This window comes from Amblyomma maculatum, chromosome 9 (genome assembly GCF_055883805.1).
Source record: "Amblyomma maculatum isolate TAMU_Amacu chromosome 9, ASM5588380v1, whole genome shotgun sequence".
Taxonomy (NCBI): domain Eukaryota; kingdom Metazoa; phylum Arthropoda; class Arachnida; order Ixodida; family Ixodidae; genus Amblyomma; species Amblyomma maculatum.
Genome location: NC_139352.1, coordinates 16,499,610 through 16,525,578, shown reverse-complemented (window position 1 = coordinate 16,525,578; position 25,969 = coordinate 16,499,610).

The window sequence follows — 25,969 nt, the reverse complement described above, 5'->3', positions numbered from 1 at the left end:
AGATTTCACGAGAATTAATGAAAACAGAATTTATGTTGTCTCGATTCGTCTCGAAGGGCTTTTTTATCAATTTATTATTTGGCACTATTCAGTTAAATTAGCTAATATTCGCTGATTTGATTGCTTAATGCATTGATATTATGAGAGGTAAACGCAGTACAGTCATCTGCATACACAATGCAATGTGATGACGATGACAGGAATGGTGGTAAAGCATTGGTATAAATTAAAAATAAAAGAGGGCTGAGGAAGAAGCTTTAGGGAACTCCTACAATAATAATATTTGATTCTGAACCAGGTAATTAAGAGTAAATCATTAATGAGAATGAGGAATCCAGCTGTGATCAGGGTTGACACAGCAAATGGTGGATGATAGGTATCCTTCACTCGTGCTTATTGAAACGGTATTAATACCGTTTCTTGGGCTAGTTGGTTCATATTTGTACTGTGAAAAACTGCGCCGAACTAAACACACCACAAGAAAGAAGACGGGACAAAGGCGCTACTCACAACTGAATTTATTGATACCCACGAGTGATCTTATATAGGCGAAGTTTCCAAAGGGAAAGAAGGATGGGGAGAAAGATAAGGGAAATCATCAAACGACCATCGAGAACGCAAGGAAACGGCATCTCTGATTTTAACACGTCGTTGGAGCGCCTCACGAAGGTAAGAAACGAAGAAGGGAAAGTCGAAAGAATTTCGCTGCTTTTTCTTTTGTGTCGTCTCGCTGGAAAGACAGCGCGGTGTCATTTCATTGTCTTCGAAGAAAAGCAGATGACCGACCACGGTGAGCTCTACGGATCAAAAACTTCAGGATTATAACACGTGACTGCGGCTATATGCAAGTTTGTTCAAAGCATATGTCACTAGGGACAAATTATCTTTTCCCTGTAAGCATCACATTCCCTCTTGAAGTCTGATTTAATATTGAACAATCATGTTGTGATCATGATTCCATTTATTAAGTACACTTTCATGCTGAATTAGCCATCCAATTTATGGTATTATCCACGACTGTGTTTCTGTTTATTGGCGTTTGCCTTCGACTAGTGAGCCTTGAAGTTAACAAGCTAAGGTTCCAGTGCGCCCGAGCAGTTAACAATATTTCGCTCGGTCGGTGATCGGGTACAGACGGCGAATTGATTACAGAGGCAGAATACGATTGATGTAAACCACTATGAGCTCGAAACGACTACTGCGTGTTTTTTTTTTTTTTCGTTTTTATATCGTTAATCTTTGTGCATCGTACGTAATCGAATATCCACAGAAGCTGTAAAATTCAGTTGTGGCACTTGCGAAGTTAAAGCTTGGTCAAGTGAGCTGTTAATCAGCTCTATACATTTGCAGCCAGCTTACGCAGTAATCGGTAGAAGTTAATAGCTATGAAGGCAAAGAATGCATGCTGCCCTTCAGGGAATCTTTGTATAGCGAAGTCAGTCTGAAGTATAAACCGCAAAAGAACTTACGTGTAGCAGTGAGTAATTATGATGCACAAACCTCTCAGAAATGCGTGTGCAATTGCATTCCACCAAGTTCGGCTCAGGGGTAAAGCATATGCTACCTTCAACAAGATCTCGTGCGTCTCACGCCGCAAGGCAATCACCTTCGTGCACAAGGCGATGATTTAGGTGCAATCCTTCAATTCAATCAAAAGGAACTACGTACTTGGCGCTCTAATTCGATCGTCTTCAACAAAGTATCACGATTCGACACACTACGTTTCGGCACGACTACCGGTGAAAATGCGGGTGCACCCCCAGCCTAAAGCTGATGATGATGATATCACGGACGTACCCTTTTCAACGGATGGATGTCGGTTTACACTCGCCCGACCAAAATGAGGACCAAAAAGACTAATAAAATTAAAGAGTAAGTATGAGCGGAGCTCAGCATGTAGTGTCCCATCATCAGTCATACCCTCGCACATCCACATCCACCACTCAACCAGGCGACGCTTGCAGACTGCCACTGTTTGTTTGTTCTTTTTTTTCTTTCTTCCTTTCACTTTTGGCCGGCGCACCAGTTCTGGTGCCGACCCGTTTCAAAGGGTATGGCTATATTCTAGTTCAATGGCCCTGAGCATCGTCATCATCATCAGCTGCCGGTTTCATCTGGCCAAATCCGAGCGTTTCATCGGGATAAGGATGATGATGGTGACTCTCGGGGTCATACTACAGTGAACTGTAGTCATACCCTTTCAAACGGGTCGGCACCAGAACTGGTGCACAGGCCAAAGGTGAAAAAGAGAGGCAAGAAAAGTCTAGGCAGAAGAGAGAATCCGCACTGCACTCATTCCCCACGCCGCACAACAAAAAAAAATTAGAGGCTTATCAAGGTTAAGCCCAGTGGATGCGAAGCATGTTAAGCAGCTGCCTCAGTGTGGATGGGGCTAAGTAACGGAGACGTGGTTTTAGGTTAATCGTCGTACTTTATTCTTTGCAGCCCGACAAACACACTCTTATGGTGCGCGGGCATCGAGGCACCCTAGTGGAGGCCTCCGCCAGGCGACATCCGACGGCGCGATATGAGGCCCCATCTGTAGCCGGTGGGACGTCATCACGTGACGTCACATCATGTGATCTCACTTCAAGGTTAATGGTGGCCACCGCCGGGAGGCGACCGACGGCGCGATATTAGCGATATGACAAGCTTTAGGGGTAGCTCGGCTGGAAACGCAGATTGGCCCAAAATTTGTGACGTCATATATGACGTCACAGACAACGTCATGGGTCACGTGATATTTTATGATGTCATGTCCGGATGTAGGGCGCACGTGTTTTCCCTAGGCTGTCCCTGGATTCCCCATGCTTTTCAGAGCGCCCGGGCGCGACCCGGCGGCATGGCCGGCGGTGTCGGCGGCGCGCCGCAAGCAATCGGCAGCTGCCCAGCCGATGGCCGTCGGCGGAGAGGCACGAGGCCTAGCTTGCATGCGGTGCGGACACCGTGGAAACGGCAGCGACGTCAAATAACATATGCACGCTTCGAGCCGCGAAGAGGTTTCCGAACCAGCTTGTCACACCACACGAATTGCCGGGGAAATCACAGTTTATTGCTTTTCCTTTATCTAGATCTGTGTGAGACCTTTCGGCAACAAAAACAATCGAGGTTCGCCAAAGCAGTGTGACCTGTTCGTAGGCCGGCCGGGCGAACTTTCCAGTAACAACTGCACACCATGTTTGCGGTGATTCCGCTCTTCTGCACATTTCGTATATTAGCAAAACGTTTCCTTGCAAAATAGCTTTCTCGGTGCGACGTCTTTCAGGCGCGCAGGCTGTCGGCAACGGTCGTCCGTCCCGTTGCCACGCGTCCCGATATAATTCGGTCTTTTTCTAAGCGAAATAGTTCATTATGAATTGTTTTAACCAGAAATGCGCTCGGTGACCGCTCTTATTGGCTAAAAAGGGCCTAATTTCCTCACTCCAAACTAATGCGCCGGCGAAGGCATATGATGCCGGCCGGCAACACCGCGGCGTCGGCGCTATTATAAGCACATCCTAGCTGCAATAGCTAGCTAGTCGATGACTGTAGGGGGCAAAAAAAAAAAAGGTTTGAGGAGAAAGGGAATAGAGATACGTACTAGGTCATTCGACTCTAAAATGTTTTAGGTCAGAATTGTGATGCTGGGAGTGATATGTTGATTAGGAAAAAAAACTAAATAAGCTGCAGTATTAAAGGATGACCTCTCACTGTTTTGGTTACCCTGTTGTTAAAAACAATTAGGTGCCTAATGAATATACTATTCTCATTTGGGCTATGATTATTATAAAACTATGTAAGTCATTTCACATTGATCAGGGCTTGTTTTAGATTAAGTGTAATAAAGCAAATCCCCATCTTGCACTTGGAGCATAATGCCTTCATACCTCAAATTAAGTTGATGGATCATATAATAAAGTCGCAATTAATAAAACCGGATTTCAGAACATTCAGCCTCAGGATTTCAGGCTAACAAGAAGAAATGTTGTACATTGTTACTAAGGAGGTCATGTTATATATGGGTAACTATAGGAGCATTATAAGATGTGTACTTATTAAGTAGTACAGAACTGTGCGTAGCCTTTAGAAAACATGAAAATATTGCAGCGTATATCACATGAATAGTAATGGCATTGTATATTTTGTAAGTGTCAGCATATGTTTGGTGTCAAATTGGGATCCATGTGATGCATGCATCTTTTAATGACTTAGTGCTTGTTCTAATGCAACGCATGGACCATTTCAGCTTGTCATGCCTTCGCATGTCTAATATGTAATAAACAGCGTCTTACGTCTTATGCATTTCTTTCACGGCAACAAGTTTTGCATCAGTCATATGTGTCAGTTGTGATCTTTAACTGGACCTGTAGCCTGAAACAGACTGCTGACTGCCATCACAAATTTGTTTATTATATATTCAAACACTGCATTTATTTTTGTTCATAAAAACATTGAAATGCTTTAATAACTTTCATTGCCTTGAGTAAATGTTTGTCATTCGTTACATTGATTGCTTGCAGTCCAGAAATTCTTTACATCCTTATTTGACTATACCTTACACTTACAAACACGTATAAAGTTATATATGTGCTACACTATTTTTCCTTCCATTTAGTATCTCTTTCACACAACCTCAGAGTTTAAAGACAATTATTTATCAAACAGCACTTGTGAATATATCGAAGTGGACACTTTTTTAATTGCACAATGATGGCATAATGCAATGAAGGATAAGCTAATGTGGTCCACCATTTCAGTTTGCAAAAGACTTATGAAAGAGAAAGGTAGCATGCACTATAGCCAATTTTTAACAAAATTTTCTGGGCATATGCCACCTTTTATGCAACTAATATGTCAACAGCAAAAAAAAAAAAAAAGAAACCCTTTCTTATACATTACTAAGGTGTAAAGATGAGTAAAACGAGTATTTGCTGAATTTCGGGCTGTCCAGACATTGTGGGATTGCTTTTCAGGATATAAAAAGGCATTTCTTTTAGCATAAAGGGGGGGTTAGAAACCTTGCTGTCCCCATAGGGGTGTGAGGACTGCACTGGGTGCAGTGCTCAGTGCTCAGGAAAGTGTGGCTGGGAATGGGGGGGGGAGAGGGTGGTAATGCAAAGAGTGCAGTTAGAGAAATATATGCAAGGCAATTCACATGCTGCAATACTGTGGGCCTTAAGTTCTTTTCCTCAAGAGAATGCTTTCTCTCTTTTGTTGCTGTAAGAGAAGGTTATTGTTAAAATGAGAGATACAAGTCAGTCCATCATGAAATCGAACCTGACGACCCCCACTATCACTCCGCTGCTGAAGACCACTTTGAGACTAAATGTATTCTGTTAGCAAGGCATCACTGCTCATTGGTACCTTTTTTATTTGCAAGGAGGCTACAGTAGTCTATGCCATTGCTTTTCTATGTTGCTTGCACCTATAGCATGCAATACCTGAAGTAGTAAATGCTGCACAATTTCATTTGCAGACAAAGCACCTATACCTTGACAAAGTAGTGGCAAAGATGGATGATTTAAAGCTCTTTCTCAAAGATGATGTGTGGCCACAGTGTGCAAGGCTATTGAGCAGAAATTCATAAAATCAAATGAGCTCAGAATATCAGTAGACAGGTGCCAGAAGTTCAAAAAGAGTATGGTAGGGGAATGTGTCTGAGGTTCAGGGTTTTCATTGCAGGAAGGAAATAAAAGGGGCGATGCTTGACTGCACTGGTAGATTTTATGCCGAGCTCTGCATTAAATCAAAAGCGATTTTAGAAGCCGCAGAACATATCTGGTCCTCTTGAAGTGAAGAGATTTCTTTATTCTACTGAGAGACCTCTCAAGCCTTAAAGTATGTATTCCGAAGCTTACATCCTTCTACGACAAGCTGTCTGATAGAACACATTTCATCGAAATGCCTTGGGTGAGGAGACACCTCAAATTAAAGTGGCAAGCATTGGACTCGAAGAGGCCAACAGTTGGGCAGCATTGGAGTTCCCCATATTGAGATTTTCTAGAGCCTCTCCCCAGCCTGCAACTATTCCTAATATATGAGTGTCTGTTGTATCCTGTGAGAGGAGGAGGTTGCGTCCTGTGAGGAAGAGGACCTATGATGGGTCAGTGCACGCTTTCAGATCTTGCATTATCATCTCTCGTAGGTGAGCTGGCAAAAAACATTGATTTTGACAAACCGAGTAGCAGCTTTGAAGCCTTAAAGACCGGAAAATGAAAATGTTGGCATGTCGGGGTTTTTTTTTTTGCTTTATGCTCTTTAGATCAATACCAGCTTTCAAAACAAGCTTTATAATATCTGAAATTAGTTGCTCAAAGCAAGATGACTTCAGTGTTTCCCACTTTTTGTACACAAGCGATTTCTATAATTGATCGAGGGGTATGCTTATTTCATTTGTGCGGCAGGATTAATTATGCACCCCTCTGCAAAATTTGTCTTTTACAGCGTAGTTGTTGAAGGCCTCAATTATGACTGCTTGTTTGTTTTTGTAACTTCAGTTCTCTTCTGTGTGTTCGAGTTGTCCTTTCACTATTAGCATGCTTACTTCTCAAATGGCATTTCTACGCCCATATTTGCATGTGAACGCTCAGTCTAACATTCTAACTGGTTCGTATTTACTTTATTCTTTGTCACTGTGGCCGATGTAATTGCAGTTGTCTTGTGCATGTTCAAAGCTTTCAACAGTCCTTATGAAGAGTTTGTGGAAGCATAAAAAATATGAACTACAATACAGCACATTGGCCAGTTCTCAAGGCTTTTGCTGGCACTGCGCTATGCCTGATCTAAACGAAATTGTTCACAATGGCACCGTGTTATAATCCTGGTCGCATCTGCCAGTTTGACACTTTTTAGTTACTGTGTGTGTTACCAAGTATTTCTACATGCTCAAAGTTTGCAATTCTTGTGGTTTTTATATGCCCTTTTGTTTGAGTGGTCCCAATCTAGAAATTCATCTGTCAAAAACCTCTACTTAGTTCTTCACAAATGCACCTTTCTTAAGAAAAGAAAAAAATATGACATATGCCCCTCGTAATATAGCTTATTATCAGTTGTGGGGTATGCATGGTACGTTGAAGTCTTAAGAAATGAAGGAAAAAAATGCCTCGGCTTGCACCATATGTTGTGCGATACGAAAAACGAACTTCCCCAATCGAAAAAAAGCCTTGACGACAAAGTAGTTGATGGTATTGAGCTCAAGTGTGTTCATAAAGAAGGGGGGGGGGGGGGGGTTGCCCCATGTTATTGCACCGGATGTCGCAGACGTATACGCCATTGGGGGTTAGAAATGGAGTGCTTTCATGGGATACAGAGGAACGAATACAACCGGTCATGGAGACTGCAAACATGCGCCTTATCTGCATTTGTGCCCTCGTTTTTGTGTTCTTTCTGAGCTGTAAACCATCAACAGGTAGCAAGGCTCGCATGCAACGGGTACCTTATACGCATGAATGTTGATCCCAGTTGAATTCCAGTTGGGGATCCATTGTTATCCAACTGGTGTGAACTGGAAGTTTGTTCCTTAAACCATTTACATCAGTTAGGATTTTTGCCTGGGTTGTTTCAAAGTAATGTAGAAATGTTGTCGGTGTTGTTCAAGTTACTGCCTATGAAGCAACACAATTTTGCAAAAAAAAATGGTTGTGAGCCGCCTCATGCATTTATTTTTTCGTTTTGAAAGTGTTTCAAGCTACAATAATTGCCATGTCACTTTGCGTAAAAGAAGCTCTAGCTTTTTACAGGAATGGTTTTAGAGTGTGCTAAAGAAAGAAAGTGTAACGAAAGATGGAATAGTGACATATGGCCTTTTTTATGCATGATGTTTGTGTGCCGCTCATGAAGTGAAAAGATATCTCTGTTGGTTAACGGCTTTGCACTCAGTGGATTAGTCATGCAGTGTTGCATGACAGACTACCGAAGGCCCAATACATCCTACAAAAGACTAAAAATGAGAAAACATGACGATGAAGTTGAAGGCCCATGATCTGCCAGGAAACAATGGGGTGGCTCTGAGAAGGACTTTTATATTGGCAGTAGTAAGGATGGCAGTCCTCTGCTTTGTGGCTCTTCACTTCGCAGTGACAACACTGGTGTATATACTGCACTAACACCTATTGTAGTTTTGACCATGCTGTCAGTTATTCTGAGAGCTGCGGCAGTGAGCATCAGCCAGTGCTCTAAGTTTCAAGTGTTCATTTGTAAAAGATGTGTTCTAGATCCTGCTAAAGAGTCTTGTATTATCCAATTGAGATTCCAGAATTTACACTTTCTCTAGAAGCCCTCATTCCATTTAGGCATCTTTTCATTCTTTCCAATTAGAATTTTCAGTCCTAATTGAATTTCCATAATCAAATGTCTTCCAGTTTCCAGATGGCCTCCCAGCTGGAACAAGTACTTAGTCCCAACTGCATAGTTTTAACTCTCTGTAAAGAAGCAATTTATTTTTATTATGGGCTGCTAAATTATGGTCATCTTACGGATTAGAATTGATATTCCTAATGAACATCCAAACTGAATGGACAATTGTTATGCATGGTGAAAATGTAATTCAAACTACATTTCAATGATGCATTGTGTGTGCGCTGGCTAAGATGTTAAAGGAAGCTGGTGCATTTCGCTCCCTAGTAAAAATACACCCAAACATATTAGATTTCAATAGGCTTTGCAGTTAAAAATTTTGCAACTAATTTCAAAGTCCAATCTGGAGTCAATGATTTCAATTCGAGCATATTAGATAGTCTCGAGAGCTAAATTAAATGTTTCAGAGAGCAACTCATGCACTTAGGTCCTGGACCCATTTACAAAGGAGCAGCAGACGTTAGCTGCAGAGTAGGATAAAAAAATTTACACATTATTTAAAAAAAAGTGCAAGAATTAGAGACTCTATCCTCACCGCGCTGTAGCAGTAGTGGTACTCCCTCGCCCTTCTCCCCGTACACTATGCTCTCTCCGTGGTTGCGCTTTTTTTTGTGGTTGTTGTTGTTTTTTTTTTTTTTCGTTTTCATGCTTCTTCCTACGCGCCGAAGAGAAGGAGCTGAACATTGTCCCAGGAGCGTTTTGGTTTTTCTATTGCACCTCGTTTGTTTTCCGAGCGTCATCAGATGACGCTCGGTTCTCAGACTTCCGGTCGTCGCGCCTGTTTTCCCCCGAGCGTCATATTCTAGAGCACTATACCCATGCATTCACGGTCTGCCTTTCCCGTCCCGTCTGCGTTTGCATAGCTTTCAACCTTGTCTGCTGTCTTCCTCGGCCGCCGGTGTCTTCAGTTTCTTGACCTCTCGGATTTGTGTGCGACAGCAGCCCGAACTACTCGGGTCGTTCCCGAGCGCATACCTGCAGGTGGGAGTCCACATATACTGGCGGCCGCCGCGGAGGGAGCACTTTCCTTCATATCCCTGTCCCATTCAGCGCAAATTAGCGTGCACTCCTGCCGAGCACGGCTTTCTACAAGACCGCTTTCTTCTCTCGCGCTGCCTGGGTCAGTCTCTTTGGTACCGTCTCCTGCGGTTTGACCAACGGCGGCCGGTGACCCCTCGCGGAGTTGACGCGATAGCATCGACTTTGCATGGATGCTGGCAGACGATCGAGCGTGCGAGTTGCCCGCGTGCAAACATATGTCGTCGTCGCTTTTAGTCCGGAGCTGCTTTCATTATGGTCGGCGAGAGGCATCTCTTGTGCATAACGAATGGAATGTATACGCGTACGTATCACCGACGAGAGCACGGACTGATGATCGCTACAGAGTTTGGATATCGGATGACAGGTGAGCACGAATTATTCGTCCGCAAATCTTAAAATTGAGATTAACAAAGAGGATAGTGTAGTGTTTTTTTTTTTTGTTTTTTTTTTTTTGACGTCCTTTCGCACGTCGTTTAGGAAGTGCCAATGCGCAACGTGCACGCGTGTTTATCTCATGTGCACGCATCGTCCGAGCCAGAATCGACGGCGCAAAACATCAGCAAAGCAGCTCGGCACATTCAGTTCGGCAGCGCAGGTTGTCACTGATTTTCGCACCGACCCGCAAGAATCGCGCACATGAGTATGCGAGCAGCTACGCTAGAGACGCAGCGAAGCGGGTGATTCCAAAAGGCCGTCAGCCGTGGCTTCGACGCAAATAAGGCCTAGCGACGACCAGGGAGCAGCGCACGATCGGAGTGCCGTCGGTCGCAGCGCCCGCGGACGGCATCTCTGCGGTAACCTGGCGACATCCGGTGCTGCACATAAGCGGTGCGAATTTGTGTACTTTCGCGATGAAGCTGAGGACAGACCTTTTTTGACGCACGTTTCATTTACACGAAGGTTGATGCTGCCTTTTTAATCGGTACGGTGTCGAATCGGACCTGCGTGCTCTTTTCGCACTGCTGCACCGACGCGCACTTTCAGTCAGACGCACATAGTTTAGGAAGTGGCAATGCGTAACGTGCACGCGTGTTTTATCTCATGTGTACGCATCGGCCGATCCAGAAACAACGGCGCAAAACCTGAGCAAAGCATGCTCGCCGCATGCAGTTCGGCAGCGCAGGTTGTGACTGTTTTCCGAAGCTACACGTAAGAATCGTGCACAGGAGCACGCGAGCAACTACACCAGAGACGCAGCGAAGCGGACGATTCTAAAATGCCGTCCGCCGTGGCTGCGATGCAAAAGAAACAAGGCCTAGCGATGAGCAGGGAGCAGCGCACGACCGGAGTGCCGTCGGCCGCAGCGCCCGCGCCTGGCGGCATCGGGTGTTGCACTTAAGCGGTGCGAATTTGTGTACTTTCGCGATGAAGCTGAGGGTACACCTTTTTTTGACGCACGTTCCATTTATTTATTAACACGCCGCACAAATGGTCGATGCGGCAAAGACGAGAAGGGACTACAGTACGCTGCTGCGCCGTCGGTCGGTACATAAAGGTTGATACTGCCTATTTAATCGGTACGGTGTTAAATCGGACCAGCTAGTGCTCTTTTCGCACTCCTGCACCGACGCGCACTTTCAGTCGGACGCCACCACCTTTTAGGTTAACATCGCTAACCGAAGCGCCAAGCTCGGGTTCACGCATGCATTGCAGATATCGAGCAGACGACTTTCACAGCTACCGGAAGTGTGTCAGTGACGTACAGGGCGTCGCGGCTGCAGCCAATGGCAGCCTGTCGTGGCCTGTCATTCTGTGACTGGTGACGTCGGTAATCACGGCAGAATAGTCCCAAATCTCGCCGCCACGCGGAAATGGCGCAGCCCGCGAATTTCAAAAAACGCTGTTTTTAAAAATTAATAATAAATCGCTGGATTTTTTCCGATGAGTTTCACTTTGAGCGAATTCTCAGAAGCATTTGTTCTACACATTGAAAACGCTTGTCTGTGACCTTTCTAGCCGTTTCATGCCCCCTTTAAACATGGTATGGGACGCTTCTCCTCGTGGGTTGGCGGTCTGCATACGCTGGTGACCGCATATTCGATATCCGGCGGAAGTGCCACACCGCTACAATCAGCATTCAATGCGGCCCCTCTCAGCGCCTGTGGAACTCAAGAAGCGTAAGGAATTTTTTCAGAAAATAATTGTTAATATCAAGCAGAAAGAAAAGTTTTGTGGTCTATATAAAATATTTCCCTTTTGTATCTTAATCACGAAGTTCAATTTTTTTTACTTTTATTTTCAAATAATGTACTAAATATGCGCACTCCCACCAACAATCATAACTCTTATATCCTCGCCACAAGAAATGTTCCTTTCGCAATTATTGTATAAAGGTGGAATTCTACATGGAGGAGGACGCGCTGCAACGTGAGCCCCCCCCCCCCCCCGAACAAAATTTCTGGCTACGCCACTGGTGGTTACGGCGCTTGACTGTGAATCCAGGGACGCGGCATCGAATTCCGGCTGCGGCGCCACTTTTCGATGGAGGCAAAAAGCTAATCGCCCGTGTACTGTGCGATGTTAGCGCTCGTTAGACAACATTAGATGATCGAAATTTCGTTAAACTCCGTTAACTAAACTGAAACAGTCTAATATATTTAGGCACCATATATGATAGAGCAGGTTTAACCAGTGCTTCAGTTCGAAAAGCATCATTTTCGATCGTCGATATGTTCGGTGCTAATGCAGCTACATTAAACCATTTCACTCTTCGGAGAAGATTAATGCTATACCTAATGCTCGTGCGCGTTTTGTATAGTTTTAGTAAATAGCTTTTCACGGGCCCTTTGTCCCCTCTAAAACAAAGCACACGGTGTTTCGCTCTATATACAGGCATATTGACACGTTTTCATTAAACATTTATTTCGACACTGCCTGCTGTAAATGTTCAGCAAAACAAAATATCTGGGTGTTGCTTTGAGCTACAGCCTGAACTGCAAACCAGACATTCGAGTGACGTCATTTTCGCTGCTCTTATTGAAGCAAGGAAGGCATGTATAAGCGGACACACGCCGAATGACTGAGAAAGAAAAAAAAAAAAAACTACTGTTGCCTTGCTGACTTGCAGCGGTTTGAAGGTAAATGATCGCCTGAAGCAGTTTTCGATTTTCATTTACCAATACTTTCATCCACTCTTTTGCGGTTTGATTTGGTTTATTGCGTTTAACGTCCCAAAGCGACTCAGGCTATGAGAGACGCCGTAGTGGAGGACTCCGGATATTTCAACCACCTATATGGTTGACATCGCACAGCACACGGACGCCCTGCTTTTCGCCTCCTCGAAAAGCGACCGCCGCGGCCGGCATTCGATGCCGCCTTTTTGGGCAAAGAGTCGAGCGCCCAAACCACTGCACCACCGCGGCGGGGCTGCTCTTCTCTGTGCGTAGGTTGCGATGGACGCAGCACGCGCTGTGTCGGCGTTTTCTCCGCTTACCAGACGACGTGGTAGCCGCGATGGACCACTTGATGATGATGATGATGGTATGGCCCAAACCCTGTTCAACGGTTATCACATTGGGTTCTGGATTAGGCCTACAAAATCCTTCCACGCAATGTCAGTAGGTGGTTTTACATCCATTTTACATCTACCTATCCCTGCTCCTATTATTGCCCACTATTTGTCCTCTCGTGTGCATTTACAAAAAAATACGCAAAATAAATAAATAGGTAGCCCGGACCAGTAAAGCTTTACCGGGCTTAAACCGATATAAGAAAAATGAGAAGGAGCTAAACGGCCTAAATAAAAGAATGTAATTTGAAGACAAATAGGAATGTAAAAAAAAACAATAACAGGAAGACAAAAAACGAGATGACATGGTACGACGTACAGATCGGCGAAGAAATAAAAGAAGAAAAGAACAAAAAAGTGAAAAAAGACACAAAAGAAAAAAAAATTCCATGAAAGAAGAGACATGAATGAAGAATTATTCCTCAAGGTAGGCAAAACCTGCAAAAGAACTCGCCCGCTCATTGAGTCGTTTGGTCTACTGCGTCCATTAGCGAGTTTCGCGTTATTCCGCGTTATTTCTGGAACTAGGAATATATTCCACAAATAGAGTTAGCTATTCCTGCGCCGCGCATTGCCATTCCCCGAAAACTGCAGCAACTGAATTGCCTGGTGCGTCACTGAAAAATAAAACACAACTTTACGTTTTGTTCGAGCTTGAAGTGCAGCACCTAAGCTGAAATGAAATATTATTAAAATAGTTTTATGAATTAAAATTTCTTATTGTACAGAGCGTAATACACCGGTGGCGTCCGTCACGCCATCTTTGCGACATTGAATAAGAGAACCTGAAAAATCGCCGCGGCGTAAATCTGTAAAAGAGAGTTTAAAGCGTGTTAAAAGGCGAATGTTGCTAAGGGCTGCCTCTGAACGCAACCTAAAGGTAACATACACTCACTGAAGACAGGAATTGATTACGGTGAAGGTAATTGCATAGTGTAACCGTTGTCATGCCATCACATCCTGGCTGCGTTCGCGGCTAGTTTTGCTGCTGTTAAGAACAAAACAACATGGTATTACGCAACCTAAAGAGGAGCATACCCCAGGAAATAATGTCTTAATTGATTTGAATGTCCGAAAAAAATGAAAAATTTGTACCTACAGGAATTGAACACATGTCTTACAATCAGGTACGTGGTGTGAGTCCATTGCGCCACACAAAGTGACTATTTTGTTGCGTATGCATACTTCAGTTTATGCACTGCAACATATACTCAAAAAAGCATATAGCTTTATTGACTTCCTGTTCGTTGTGTTTTATTTTTTAGTGACGCCACCCAGCACTTCCGTTGCTGCAGTTTTAAGGGAATGGCAATGCGCTCCTGCGCCGCATGTTGTTTCATCTCGCGCTGTGCGGCAAACATAGTCATCTTCATCATCATGCCCAGGCACGAGAGCTACACTGTAGGCAACACGGATCTATTTATTTTAAGATTTAAATCGACAATAACGAAACAAACGCCTAACTACGAGACCACCGTACTATCACCGCTTTTTCTTTTGGTTTTTTGTTCAAATTTTAATTTAACACTCATGATTATCTAAATGCTTCACTCCCTGTCCACATATCTTTAGTATCTGCAATGTACCCTGGCCAATCCCCCGCAGCGGGTATGTGCCAATATGACTGAGGATATCATCATCATCATCATCATCACCGCAGCCGATCACGCCTCGCGTAAAACTGCAAGATACTCACGTGCTCTGATCGTCGCCTTCATCAAACTCCAACTGCAAAATACTCTCACGCTATGCATTGAACATGGTCGTCTCCAGGACGTTCCATGCGCGCCGCTCTTTCAGTTGCTTATAGGTGAACAGGAAATACGCGTGCGCCATCCCGCTAAAGACAGAGGCCACCGCCGTGTCAGGCAGGTTGCCTAATCAGTCGAACACCGAGAAGCCAGACTAGCCCGTTGCCGGGAATCTTACCAAGAGCGGGAGCGAGCCAAGATTAAAGTGACATCAGCGACTGCGGCCAATGGCTAACGCTCGTGTAACATTGTTCAAGGACTGTTCAATCTCTACATTTTTTTTTGTTTCCAATTCATTCAGCCTGTCGGAAGAGGAGAAAGAAGCAAAGGCTCGGATGGAAAATGGGTACTGTATACCCCCTCCAGAATACTTTTGTTTTGCGAATAGTCCACATACCTCTCCCCCCCCCCCCCCCCCCCCGATTGCTATCACACTTCAGTGTGTACATCTCACAAGGTCCCTGATTATTAGCCATTGCCAGTTTTCCTTCCTTTTTATAAGTTCGGTTAGGTTAGACCGGGCAGTGGGTCATGTATATCGGCACACCTAGAGGACGTGTTAGTCTGAGCCTTGATATCTTTTTTTTTTTTTTTTTTTTTTTTTTTTTTTGCTAAACGGCTCCGATCATCCCAAAACTAAGATCGTCGGGCGGGAAAGTAGAAACCGTTCCGGCAGGAAAGACTCGGAGGTGCGTGCTCTGCGAAGGGGCCTGCGTGTCGCTCTTCCCGCGCATTGTTCGCGTGGAGAGGTTTATCGCCCCTTTTGTGAAGAAGTTGCCCTGGGACGGTTGTGCGAGCCGGCCAGCCGGGTTCAGGCGTCGTCTGTATCTGTACTGCGAGCACGGCTTTTGGATGTGGCGTTTGAACATACCTTTGTTGTTTTATTGATGTTTGAAAGGTTGGGTCTCTCTGCCTTCAAATGGAATTGATTGAACGAAAAGGCATCTCCCTTGTGGCTGTCCCCTTGGCGGGGACAGCAACCAATCGATGGTTAGGGAAAGGAAAACAGTTTCTGTCAGCTAATCATTGAGTGGCCGTTCGAGCACATTCATTTGTGGACAGTCAGTGCTCGGACACTTGTCTGTGAGCGACGCAAACTAGTTGTCCTTTTTTGTATTTTGTAAATAATAGACAAAGCTCCCCCTGTCCTTTCTTGATATCGCTCCCATCTGTACTTCCCCTCGCTATCCTCTCCACATCCCATTTTCTTTCACGCCGGGCGCAGCGCAGCTGAATGCTTCCGATTTTAGATAGCAGTTGCCGCGCCCGGAAGCACTCTTTTCCTTCCTTGTGTTTGATTATTCAATAAAATTATCACCACTACCAAGCAAACATGCAAGCAGCACTGTAGTCACTGCGTTCCGAACCTCTGCCTTCCACTACGTTTCCTCTTCCACACACGTGCATACGGGACACACGTACGCCGTGGGAACAATCGCTCAAGGTTGTTCATAAAACAAGAAAACTGTCGTTGAAGGGTCAAGCGCTCAGTTGTAACTCCAGCTTACAAAATGGCGCCTCTTCTGAGCCCCTGAAGCTCAAACGACCCTTTGGTGCCGCATCGTGTACCAGTCAGCCCCCGTGTACCTGTTTCCTCACAATAAGCTTGTGGGGCCCCACAGCCCCTTTTAGTTTTCAAACCACGCGCGCTTTTTCCTGTTTGTGTTGGTGTTTGCCCGGACAGTGCGAGTACGCATGAGCGAGCTGCCTGGAGCGGGGGCGGCATGTTATCGGCGCGAAACCGAGCATAGATAAGGGCGTCGGAAGCGAGGCTCGGGGCTTTTCGCCGGGCGGCCGACCAGCGAAGGGCGGCCAGGGAGCGTCACAGGCCGAGGGATGTACAGTCTTCGTCAAAAATATGCGGCCCAAGGGTTTTACTTCTAAACCTCGTAACAAGGCTCGTTACGTATCTGCAGCGCTCTAATACCGCTGTCACACGGGCATTTCGAAGGCCCTCGAAGCGACTGCCTATCGACTCGAAGGCCTTCGAAAGCTGCCACACGGGCGTTTTCAATGACCATTGAGTCGACAGTCTATCGAGTCAGCGGAGCAGCCCAGAACACTATCGAGATCTCGAAGGCCCTCGAACGTCCGCAAGGTTGCTAGCGCTGAATCGAGAAGCGTCACGCACACACGTGCACAGCGCGTTTACGATACAAAAATGTGAACAAGCGTTATTTTATATCTTTAAATTACGCGGTAAAATATTAATATCTGTAATAATTAAAAAAAACATAGCTTTTTTTAAAGCAAATAATTTATGCACACTCTACCCAAGGTCTATACTCTACCCCTGTAACATGCGCCGCCGAGAAATGCAAACGCAATGAAAAGCACGGCCGTATAAACGCCAGCGAGTTAAAAAAAAAAAAAACACACACACACACATTTGTCTTTGAATAACAACTAAACACCTGCAGTTACTAAAAAAAGGAAGCAGTTACATTTTATTTTGCATTTATAGAGAGATTTTAGTTCTTTAAGCAAAACCGAAAGCAACGATACTGGCGCCACAAAAGTTTGGCGCCAAACACCATAACTATTTCAATAGACTTCGAGTTTTCCCTTGTAGCAGCGGCACAACCCCTTCCAGTTCGATCGCAATTGAAAATCTCGAAGGCTATCGACTCAATCGCCTTTGAAAATGACCGTGTGGCTAGGGTATAAGTCCCGTACACGGGAAATCTAGTCGTCACTGTTTTGTATGATTAACTTCATATACTAGCATTGCTTCCAGGAGCCTAGTTAGAGTGCTTAGAAGCGAACCCCTTGGGTTGTATATTTTTGACAAAGACTGTACGTACACGAACGGCGGAGCGGGGTCATGCCAGAAGGAGACGGAAGCAGTGCCTACAAAAATAGCAGGAGTATTAGCGCGAGTTGCTGCCACGCGAGAAGCAATGGTTTTGTACCGTCGTTAACGCTTTGGCCCTATTACTCGCCCTATTCGCGCCGCAGTGTGTTTTGTGTTGCCGCGGTAAATCCCTAACCCTTGTTTCGTTTTATTCTTGATAGTCCATTGTTGCGCAACTCGATGGCATATTTTCAGCGCAGTTTTGTCCTATGTTGTTTCTTTTCTATTTATTACTTTTCTGTTGATCCGGAATAAACCGGTGATTTTAAGAAAGACTCGGTTTTTCACTCGTCGGGCAAGGATATGGCTCGCGGATCCGTATTCTAGGAGGCGGAGCCTTCAAGCTGTGTGCATACATATGAGCATAGCGAATTACGCGCACGTGGGGAAACGAAGAACACAAAACGCGCCTACTGTCAACAGAAATGACAGCTGCATGCATTCAAACACCGTGAATACTGCACAGAGCTGCTCGCCGGAAAGACATGTGTGGCAGGAAGACAAGACGGGGACGGAACGAGCGCTCCACCGAGCCTCCATCGAGCGTCCGCGGTTCCACCAAGTTGGTAATCGCCGTGACCGGGGACAGGTGCACACTGGCATCTCGAAGCAATTACCTCGCGTCGTACACTGGCTCTTTCCGATAAAAAAAAAAAAGCGCTTGGCATACTGGCATCAACGCCTGCTTCTATTCATTGAAGTGGGTAGTGCATCGGAGATTATATTTGCAAATTTCAAACATGCTTTGAGTTGAAACCCAATAAAATAATTATTTCTGCGTGCATGTCCACTGCGCGTGGACTTCTATTTTTGTGGTCGGCTTAGAATCGCAGTCGGTCTAGATTCTTTTTAAAATCCTATATATGCTGTACTATCAGCCCTTTGTGTGAAAAGCCCAAAATTTCAACGAAGTACCGCCATGGAAGGATTCGATTTCGGTCTCCACATTGCCGACTAAAGACGAGCACCACGCCGCCGCCGGTCGAAACCGGCACGGCGCACACCGGTTGCCGAAGCGCTGGTTTGGCGTCAGAGGATCACGGTGCGTGCATCTAAAGCTGAACCGCAGAGCCACGTTGACTTGACTTCGCCGCGCAACGTTCCTATGGGCCCCCTCCCGATCAACAAAGCTTCCTTCATAACAGTCAAGAACTGTTAGTAAAGTTTCTTAAAAGAATATGTGTGAAAAATAAGAAAGCTGTCTAATTGTACATACATGTCTTGTTCGAATTGTTTGCCTCAACCTACCGAAAAATTGAAACAGCTAATGAGGTGCGCTCAAATTTCGCATTACGAAGTAACGTAATCGTGGGCAATTTTTTTTTTTTTTTTTCTAACGACGATCCGCGATATCTTTGTTTCTCCAGGCGTGAGCACGCGATGTCTTTCCTTTTGAGGATTTCAGCCTATTCATAGGCAATTAACGAAACGCGCAATCAATTAAAGGATCGATACCCAATTATATTTAAACCGTGTTTCAACTACGTTCCGCTCGTGTGCTCAGCGATTGCGCAATATCTGGGTGAGAATAGAAAAGAGAGCCTGACTGTAGGAAATAACAAGGCCTTTATTTTCTTCATCTTGAAGCGGGTCACAAGAAATGAAATGTGACGTCGATATCGCCTGAACATTATTGTATTGAAGTCGCTAGCTGAATAAGGGAGTGTCTGGTTGCCTGGTCGGGACTGGTCCTAAATCGACTTTCAAGGCTGTTGGTCCTTCCATCCAACCCGTCCAACGCAGAGCGAGTCGTCTTGTCTCTACCGGTGCAAAGTCCAAACGTTCGCACACTTCTGTTGTGACACGTCCTAGAGCTATAGTCTCGTCGTCGATATCCACATAGCGCCAACAATCGAAAATACAAACTGGTAATCAAGGTCGTGTAGCGTATCCTCCGCAGAAGTACGTGTAATGGTCATTGAAAAAACACTCCGGGATGTATTCTCGGCAGTCGAGGCACATCTTAGGATTGAAGGGGCATTCATAAAGGTAATGCGACATCATATACCGCAGCTGGGCTGCCAAATCACAGCCGTAATCGACGTTGAAGCAGAATACGCGCAATTCGTGGAGCAGCTCCGAGGTAAACGCGATTGGTACGATCTCGTGCTTCTGGAACCGGACATGGTCCTCAGGACACGTGTTCAGGAAGGCGTCTATTGTCGCTTGGGCGGGTGATTCCAGGCATCGATTACACAGGGCGTGTCCGCAAGGCAGCAAGAAGGATTTGGCCGGCACCTCGCGGCATCCAGAGCACACACTAATGCTGGGAGGAGGCTGCAGGAACATTATCGTGCGGCGGTCGATGAAAGGGTTGAATCCGTTGACCACGTGGCTGCACTGAATGTGGGGTCGCACTAAGTCCTTCACGTACCTCCATAATTCTTGAAACATAGGCTTCTGTGCTGGAATGGTGTCCAAGGGCCTCCAAATCCAGGGTAGAAGACGCGAGGGCATCTTGTCTTTACAGTGTAACTGACAATTGTGCCACACGAGTGTTGGAGCGCCGTGCCAATCGGTGTAAGAGACCGGCGATCCGCGGTCAGTGTAAACATCACTGCAAACTGCTCCGCGATACGATGGCTGCCAAACTAACCAAAGGAAGCAGGAAAGGGAAAGAAAGGAGGTTTTGTCCTCACCCTCCTCAAGCTTACCGACCTCCTCCTCCAACTTTCCTCTTCATGACCCTCTCCCGAACAATCGGCTAACTTAATGGTCACCTCCTCGCAGGCTGCGCGCCTGCGGTACCCGCAGGGAGAGACACCCTTTCTGGGAAGAACGGTTGCCACACCTAGCGCGAACATCTTCGCGGCCTGTCACTAAACCCAGCTGGAGGGAAAGCACTTGACATTTCTTGCTTGACCAGTTCGGGGGTCAATAGCATCTCCCTTCATCCACGCTTTCGTTTGGAGTTCGTTTCCAAAACGGAAGCGGTTTTCGTGGAACCTGTGCAGCTTAGTGCAAACTGACTGGCTTGTGCTCTTTTTATGCTTGTTTTTATTCGCCCAAACATCCTCCCTTTGCTGTTTTGGCCTTCCGCCCATCTCTCCCTTCCCTGGGCATGCACAGCACCCATGCTTCAGTCCACTGTTGTTCCCTAATTGCGATCGAACTGAACGAATTTTTTAATCTACTCGGGTGAGAAAGATTTCAACCAGCCCACAAAATTTGATGCATATTCTAACAGTACTGTGAACTTTTGTATATTACTTTTTTTTTTGCAGGTTTGAACGAATAACTTCACACGAGTTCATGTTAAAATTGTTTATGTTAAAAATGAACCTTTCTCAAGTAGCGCTACTGCTCATGCGCGAAGCCTTCTCGGCAGCCATTTTTCAAGGATTCCATGCGAAAATAAGGGTGGAACTTCTCTGCACCTACTTTTCCAGGAAACGATCCCTCTCTCGTTTCATTAATGCCCCAAACTGCTGCACATGAATTGTGTGGAGTGCTACCATCTTCTCGGCCTTCCAAATAGAGGTATTGTATAGACCCTTTGCAAAACTCTGGAAGTCAGCTTCTCTGCACAGCAAAAACCCCTTTGTCATGGCTGCCAAACCTGTTTGGGGGGCAGAAGCTGGGTGCAGCACAGAAAACTTCTTTGTCAAGCCTGATATCATGCACGAACCTGGCTAGCAGAATTAATTCGCTTTTGAAAACGAGTAGGAAGTATACAGGCGGGAGAGGGAATATGAATGGCACTTGCGAGGAACTGGCTTCACCAATGGCCTCTTAATACCATAATTGCGGCAGCAACAAAAGGCAGATGGGTGCGGGAAACGGATGTGACCATTATTATCACATGGACATCTCCTGCACTGCACCCAACTTCGGCCCTCAAAACAGGTTTGGTCGCCATGGTGAGGGTTTTTTTGCTGTGCAGAGAAGCTGACTTCGAGAGTTTGCCTCAGTAGAGAAGAGACCATCAGGTTCGCCACCTTTGTTCTTCCATTGCCATGGTCTAACAGGGGGTGTCGAATAAGTGTGTCAGAACGATTTCCACAGATGACTCACGCGTCTGTGCACGTGCTAGGCGAGGCCAGCCCTGCACTCAACTACAGTCTGAAAAATGAGCCCACCCCACTATTGGAACGAATTTCTGAACAAATTTTTGTTTAACCCGTCCTTTCAATCGCACTTCGCCTGGCGGCAGCAAGGGGGGTACATTACTGGAAAAAGGTTCATTGTTCGAAACCTGTCCAATCTGCCCTGAAACCATGTAAACGTTTTCGAATCATTGGCGCAAAGTTCGGTTGCGGAGTACCGCCCTTCTCTTGGACAACCATTTAGGAAATGAAGCTCACTCCGAGTGCGCTATGAATCTTTACTGCACGGTAAAGATTGTATTGTATTTTGTATTGCTGTCTGTGTAATCCCTGTTTCGCCGTGGGAAACGCGCTTCGCATCGCGTAGGAGATGCTGCCACCGACCACAACGGACTCGCTAACTGATGGTGCAAACATGGCGCCCAACCATGCCGCGCCAGGCGCCATTTTTGTTGTGCAAGTAGCAGACGAACGCCATCGCTAGCATGCTTTCCTCGTGAGGTGCATTCAGTTTGCCACTTGGAATTCGCGAGGCGTGACAGATTTGGCCAGCCGTCGCCGCGCACGACAGCAGCAAGAAACTGCGCCGCAAATAAACTCCATTTCGAATGTGCAACTGCGCTGCTCGAGCTGATGTCGAGAAACAAGTCCAACGCCTTGGGCTCATTCAAAGCGCAGGTAACGGTCACTCACCGCAGCACCTCTGTCAACTTAGAGATTCGGAATTCTTAAGCATTATTGCTACAACACACGATATATTATTTTGTTACACAAAGCTGGCTGCCCATTGTCGCAATGGTCGAAATCAGCAAACTGGACTTATAGTGCACAGTGGTGGTTTATTTGTGCAGATTGCGTCATGCGTGTTGACAAAGGACTACATGTGAGTGTGTAGTCAATACTGCTATAGTACGCGCTTCATCGCTGTCGTGTCTGTCTATCGTGATTAGAATCTGTAAACAATGTGCTCGTACAGTGCAGTGTCCGAGATAAGCTTTCAGGTTGCCAAACTAGGTAGCGAGCTTGCATTATCGCCCTGACGCAAGCACCAATTTTCGGTAGTGTAAAATAAAAAAAAAATCGCCAAGGTGGCTACGACACACCCGGGAAACAAAGCGCATGCCCCAAGGACTAATTTCAAGCTCCAAAACAGGACGAGGTTATACATATCATTTCGTGCAGCATTTGGGAAAGTTTAATTGGTGCGCCGCCTGCCCTTATTCTGGATACACAGCGTCCGAAATGTTCAAAGATACCCTCAGTTTAAATCATGAATTCTAAATTAAAAGGTACCCGAAGGACATAGGAGGTCTGGTCAAACGGGTGGCGCCTTTCTCCAGCGGGGTTCTGAACGAATGACCATTTGGGCCTGCACAGTCTTATTTAATCATTAAATGTTTTTCCCATCGCCACCACACCAATCACTTGCGCAGTTTTAAACTTTCGTGATGAGCGACCAAGTTGCCTACACAGATGCTGAGATTAGCATGATTATCCCGTAGAGGACATATGCTGATTTAACTTGCCTCTTGAACGCACATTTTGTGCGCTCTAGATGACAGAAAAGGCAACTCCTTTTTTCTTGTCAGCTCTGCCCATGCTGTTTTGCGTGGCGGTAGTAGTGGCTTATAAAATGTAATAAAATGAAGGAAAAGAACGCTGCAAGCCACGGCAACTCCTATCCTATATCTTAAGCACGCGAGGTGCAACCGGGGGCGAAGTAAAGTGGTAGGGAGAGGATCTAAGTACAGAAACAGATTTTATAAATATGCACTCGAGCCTACATTATATATATATATATATATATATATATATATATATTATATATATATATATATATATATATATATATATATATATATATATATATATATATATATATATATATATATATATAATTTTTTTTTCTTCTACTTTGTGTTTATTTACCTTACCCCTGAACAGATTACATTACTAATTTATGTGATTATCCAAGTAAAACATTAAAAAAAAGTAGACATAATGTACCATCCCCAACGCTTTCCTTGGCCTCGCCGACTGTTGGCTGCTTTCTTTCATATATATATATATATATATATATATATATATATATATATATATATATATATTGAAAAACAAAACGATGATGCGCCACAGAACTGCAGGAGACACCGGATGACGTGGGCGCTGTTTGCCATCATTGTGGCAGTTGCGAAGGCGGCCTCGTGGCGTCAAAGAATCTTTCTACCGAATACAAAAAAAAAAAATGTTACTTGTGTAAAGAACGTGTCTCGGTCAGCTTGCACGTGCATAGCAGACCAGGAAAAGGGATGGACTGAAATATTTTCAGAAACACTCTTGTGACCAAACACAGGACTGCCTACGAACTGACATCTGCAAGCCAAGACATTGGGAAATACTGGAAGTTCGAACAATTGTCCCCCGTCCTTAACTAAAATCGCCCTATTCAGTGACGGCCGGAAATTACTGGGAAGGGTGGGGGAGGCAAGGTCAACAAAAGGCGCAGGCATGCGCGTGAACAAAAGAAGAGCTGCTGCTTCCGTGAAAACGATTTCGGCCTGTGGCAGTGGATGCTGCTGCTGGCCATGCGTGGTTTGTAATTGGTCCCCACTTGCGACTCATTTCCGGTGCCAAAGCTGAGATCTGGCACCTCCAGATAACTGGGTCTTTCAGCGTGGCCTCGCTTCAAGAGCCAGAATTGCACCTCCGGCGACGCCAATAGTGGAGACGCTGACGCGGTGCCGAAGAAACGCAGCGCATCTCCGCCACAAGCAGGAGGAAAAGCTCCCTGCATCTTTGTATTCTGGTTTAGTCTGATCTTTGCGGGGCTGAGGGGTAGCACCCCTGACCATGTATGTGGTACCCTATCCAGATCCGGCAATTTTGTCCGTCGCCTGAATGGGCCTTCACCAGCACTGGTCTTTCGATTATTCACATAAGTACTCGGGCTCTCCCCTTCTGTGTTCAGAAGCCAAAGAGGAAGTCGACTCCGGTATTCTTGCAAACTTGCAACATGGTACCTTTCGAGCCAATGTCCTCCCGAAACCTGGTAGCAGCCGCAGAGGATTCAAATTACGCATACAACATACAAGGCATTCCCTCTCTCCCTTATTAGAAAAGAATATATGTCTACTGAGCCTGTCATTCTTTGTGCTAACCCCTTTTGTGCCAAGGGCAAAAGTGAAAACGCAGCCTAAGTGAGGGTTTTCGGGTCTATGTGCAATGCAGCTGACTAAAAATCATAGCAGCCTTTTTCAAGCCAAAGGAAAACGCTCGATAAAGCCTGCTGGTCCATGAACGTTTTTCTTTTTTTCTCGGAAGCGAAGCGCAATACCATTGCAAAAAGACAGAAAGCTTAAAAACTTCAAAACACTTTGTGATACCCTGTCACTTCTGGCTCGTTATTCTGCTCCTTCTTTCCGGAGAACTGGACGCCATTTAGGTTAACTTATCTGGTGAGATTCTGCTGACAGTGGAACAAAAATGACAACCGCTTTATCATATATGCAACCTTCCTCCCCCTCATCATGATTCTTCGCCTCTCTACTCCACTCCCCAAGCAGCTTGCTTTGTTCGCCAAGTCTAATAGAGACTGTGACTACTAAAAGCAGTCTTGAAAAGCGTTAAGCGAGAAAAGCTGGCGATCTTGTGAAATACTCAAAGCGCTGGAGTCCCTCATTTTCAAATTCGGACTTTCACACCTCCTCCTCTTATTTGCATGTCACAGGAGCAGGTCTGTGGACCTTTTATTTCCTCATCTCGTTGTTATTTTCCTTTTCTTCTTTAGCCTTCTTATTTCGCAGTCCTTGCAATTTACAGGCAGTTTGCGATCAACACTCGAACTAGGCGAATCGATCTTCACTCAAGAACGCCTTCTACGAGTTCCTGTGTACGTGTGTGCTGAAGCCTCCAGCAACCCCTACCTCGCCGACAGTATGACGGAGACCGAGGGCAAAATGTTCGAGCAAGCAAGCAGGGCAGCTGTGGAAAGTCAGCCAGGGGTCCAGTGCGCCGGACATCAATACGTTGTTCGAGGATACGACTCCTTCGTTGACTGCCGCCTAATCACGTTCGCAGATCGGCTACCTGACGCGCGGTTCTGCTTCCAGTGCCGGGAGGTGCAGCCCACCCTGTGGATGATCTCGTGCGGACACGTAATGTGCGGAAGCTGCCTTCACGTTGCCTATTCGATGGGCAACGCGAACGCTCAGATCAGTGAAATAGGTCCGGGCATCTGCCCCGAAGACGATGTCAATTTCAGCATGCGCCAAGTCACGAGACTGAACTTCGATACCAAGAATCTGCAGACTCTGTGCGTGTACTGCCCCAACTTCGAACACGGCTGCAGACACAGCAGCGAGCTTCGATGCATTAAGGAGCACTACATGAGACGCTGTGCCCATCACCCCAAAAGATGTGATTGCTGCCGACGATA